A 4,725-nucleotide genomic window follows, 5' to 3' on the forward strand; every position below is an offset into this window, starting at 1 on the left:
TGTGGCGATCCCAGGACTATGGAGTCCGAGAATGCTCTGTGTGGGAAAGGACATTGCAGATCATCTCATTCTCATTCCAACCCCCTGCTCTCGGCATGGACACCTTCCACTATCCCAGCTTTCTCCAAGCTCCGTCTAATACATCAGGGATACAACAGCTGCTCTGGGCACCTGAGGAATGGCTGCACCACCATCACAAGGAGAAATTTCATCCTAATATCCCATATAAACGTACTCTGTCAGTTTTGAAGCCATTGCCCGTTGTCCTGTCTCTCCAGATCCTTGTAGACAGTCCCTCTCCATCCTTCCTGTAAGGTCCCCTCATGACCTGGAAGGGCACAGGTCACCCCGGAGCTGCTCCAGGCTGAACAATCCCAGCTCCCCCAGCCCCTCCTGGGGCTCCAGCCCCTTCCCAGCTCCGTTCCCCTCCCCGGTTTGAAAGGACAGGTGTCTGCTAAGGAAGGCAGGAACCTCTTTGAAATGGAAAATGCAAACCCCCTCCCTCCGAATTTTTATAATTTTGAAATTAACGGGCAAAGATATAGGACTAGTAATAACAGTTCTTTATTAGGGAAAATAAAAAAAAAATGCAGTAAAGCAAAACAACAGTGCCCTGCTCCTGTGGCCACACTGCTCCCAGTGCAGGTCAGGGATTCCCACCCTGGCTCAGCCCAGGACCAGGACAGAGAGCCATCCTGAGATGTTCTCCAGACAAAGCCTTTTGGGAATTGACAACTGAACAGTTTGCAGTTGTCCAGGAATAAATGCACCGAGCCCTCAGAGGTTTGGCAGCTGTGCACATAAAATGCCATGTAAGGATTTGGGCTGCAGGGACAACAGGAGAGGCTCCAGGCTCCTGTCTCCAAAGCAGTTAGAGCTGTAAATTGTTCTCATATTTTTACAGCTCAGTCCATAGAAGTGTATCTGACTTAAATTATAGTCTCTTTTTTGTTTAAACAAAACTATATAAATTAATGTAAAATATGAATCCATTAAAGGAATTGGTTTTCCCTTATTTCTCTATAAATTCAAATTTGACGTACAATGTTTCTGGTAATTTCATGTATTCTTTCTAGTACAACAAAATCAATTGCAGTTACCTTCTGGTTAAAATTCTTTTAACAGTAAATGTTTAAAATGTGTATTCACAATTGCAGCATCTTTTATAATCAAAAATATATTAAATGCAGGGAGAACATGCTAATGGATTTTTTAGCACTGAATCAATTAATCTTATCTTTTTAGATATGGCCAATTTCTTCAACCAATTGAGGCAGCTGAAGTATGAAAATTAACACAGAGATTTAATAATAATCATAGATCAAATACTGTTAATTTCCAGCACAAAGTATTGTAGTTGTCATATAAAATTACTGAAAATCAAATATCTACATGATGAGCTCTTTGCATTGAAAATAATAGTCTCTCTTTGTACTAAAAAATCCTTACAAACAACAAAAAAATCAGAAGATCACTTACAATCTCTGCAGAGGACACAGGGTTATAAACCCCACTGTATTTGTGCGACTTTGATTAATCAATATTTTTGAAGTGTGTTTAATTAGAATCTGGACTTGATGACCTAGATGGTTCTTTCCAGTCCTATGTTCCTAATTAAATAAAAAGCAAATGCTGGCAAGCATTGATTATTGGTTTTCCTCAGGAAATGAATAACCAGCCACATGCTGCTAAAATAATAAGTCAGGAAAAAACAAACAAAACACCCCCCACAGGTTGTCTCCATTCTAGAAAACACTTCTGGTTTCTAGTTTAGGTGAAAAGGAAATATTACTGCTTGTTTCTGTTTGATTACTGTAATTTCATTAGAAAAACTGCAGAAAATTAGCACCTTATTTTATATTTCAGTCTCATTTCCTGCTTTGTTACACGTAATATACAGCAAAGCAAATCTGTCAAATGGATAATTGCCTGCTTCCATGCTTGAAGGGGTTTATTCCTAAGGGAGCAGAATTTGCTCAGCAAAAAACCCTTCAAATATTGTGTTGGCAAAGCTGTTCATGCCATAAACCCTCAGCACAACTGCCCCCATTGTATCTGTTTTAATGGGAAGTCATATCCTAAGGATTAAGCAAATTTCAGTTATGTGTAATTTATACTTATTTACATTTATACCTTGATGATCTAATCTAAATTTGATATTATGCAGCCACCTTAACGTTAATTTCTAAGCTTTTAGTATATCACAAAGCATTCAAATGGTGCTGTGATCCACAGGGCTCTTTTAAATCTGTGTTTCTTGAGGCAAATAAGGTGCAAGGCAGGTGTGATCTCTGTCAGGCTCTCTGTCAGCTCCCTTCAAATAATTTTTGATCCTCTTGGACAATTTTATTCAAATTCAAACCAGACTTCTTGAATTCCACTGCTTTATGGGACTAATTATTTCCCTAACTTCTTTGCTAACCACTAAATAGATTAAGAAGTATTAAATCTTGCAAATAGTGGTTTGTGTTCACATGTTTTGGCTGTAAAATATGCAGCTCTATGTGGCAATTGAGTTTGAAAAGTTGGCTTAATTTAGATGCAATTGATCTATATAGTAATTGTGGTTTTCTTTTCATGCAAGAAATTAGGCAAAAATTTTGGTTTCTATAAGGGGAAAATAGTGGTAATGAAGACAAGCTTCTTTGTTCCACTTCTGTTTTCAGAGACAAATTATTTCTATTTTTCCAAGCAGTGGTGAAATCAATAAATCAGAAAGTCTCCCTGCTCAGAAGCCTCTCTCTGAAATGACAATACCTTCTCTTTTTTCTTCATCTTTTCCTCTGTGATTCACCTCCAGAATCACCTGTTTGTACAGCAAAACACAGTTCCTTCCACAGAGAATATTCAAATTTCCAAAACACGTTCTGTTTTGGCTGGGGAAATGCACTTAATTTTTAATAACTAATGCCCTGAAGTTAAATCTCTTTGTTTTACAGACAACAGTACAGAAATTATTTCTGCAGTGGCATCAATCCATACGCCTGTGAATTTATTTCTAGATACAGTGAATCCAAGATATTTTTGAGTTTTGTGCTTTGGTCAAAGGGATTTGAAAAGAGATTGATGAAATCAGTGATTTCACAGTGCAGTGTTCTCAGTGCAAGGATAAAGCACTCCAGAGGATGGAGCTGTCCCTTAATATCTGGATTTAGATAGAGGGGATATGTCTTTAATGGCAAAGCTGTGGGGAAAAAAAAAAATTTACTTTAGAGATGGATAAGATCATAGAAACTATTCAGCATTTTTGCATTATATATGGGGAACTTTGTTCATTATTTCAGTTTCTGTAACAACATTAATGATTACTCTGATTAAAATATAATTGTACTTTTGCAACCCACAAAAATTTAACTCATACAGAATTCAGGCTGGTTCTTTATCCACAGTATTCACACCAGAAATTTTGTTATGGAATTAACTCTGCACTTCTTCTGGTGTCTGAATCAACTCGCTGGAGTATAAAACCTGTCCACTGCTGGAAAGATGTTATTCATTCAGGTGGTGTATTCATATGTTTTGTCTATGAAAAGGACAGTTAGGGAATCTCAGGAAAAAATGAAGCTGCCAAAGAAATTGGATTTTCACTCTTTTACCAGTACCAAGGCACTACCTCCACCTCAGTGCTGAGTTCCTCAGTACTGCTTCACTTTTCAGCTCACGTGTGTCTGTGAGAGGTTTCATTTATCACTTAAGCAAAATTATGAGTAACTGCAGAGTCTTTTCTGCTCCATGTGTCGTGTTTGTTGACAGATGGAGCGCTGTGTGGTACAGAAACGTACAGCAGCAACAGAAAGAATTTCTCAGCTGTGTCAGAAATCAGAAGAAATCTGTAAGCCCATCTCACTGTGTAACTCCCACAGGCCTTAAAAGATTTTTCAGCTGACTTCTCCTGGATTCAGACAATGAGAAATTAATCTTATAAAGTGACTCAAAATTTAGCAAAGTTCTTTACAGATCTCAGCAGTAGAGGCAGGATTGTAGCGTCACTCTGTTCATGGAAGTCAAATGCATGGAACTCTCCTGAACTTTATCATACGATTAGTGTATGTGTCACAGTTAACTGCACACGTGTGTCCAGACTGGCTTTGCTGTCCAAACAGGGCCATTGGCTGCTTTAATATTCCATATCCTGCCCCTGAACCCCCTGCAAGACCCACAGCCAACAACAGCACCTCTACATTCCAGTTCTCCCTGGTGGAGAGAGAACTGCTGTGGAAGAACACGTTCCACTGACCATAGCAAGGACAAAGCTATATATACTGCTCTCAAAGCAACTTTGCTGCCCCAGAAGGGCCCACGGGGGCACGGACACGCAATTGTCCTGCCGGGGGTGCCGTGCCCCGCTGGCCCGTGGCTGCTGACAGCCCCACGCGTCCTGGGCTGAGTGACCCCGCTGTCCCAGGTCAGCCGATGGCACAGGACACCTCTGTCCTGCCTCTCCTCCGGATCCCTCTGCTCCCACTGCTTGTAATACTGCAGCTCGCACGTCCTTTAGTATTAAGCGGCAGACTCTTAAAACAAATCAGTCCTTTATCGATTTGTGGAAGCAAGTTGATGTTAAAGCAAGGCTCTGTTTAAGTCATCATAGAACAGGTTGGGTTGGAAGGGACCTTAAAGCCCATCCAGCGCCACCCCCTGCCATGGGCAGGGACACCTTCCACTATCCCAGGCTGCTCCCAGCCCTGTCCAGCCTGGCCTTGGGCACTGCCAGGGGCAGGCCCC

This window comes from Geospiza fortis, unplaced genomic scaffold (assembly GCF_000277835.1).
Source record: "Geospiza fortis unplaced genomic scaffold, GeoFor_1.0 scaffold2, whole genome shotgun sequence".
Lineage (NCBI taxonomy): Eukaryota > Metazoa > Chordata > Aves > Passeriformes > Thraupidae > Geospiza > Geospiza fortis.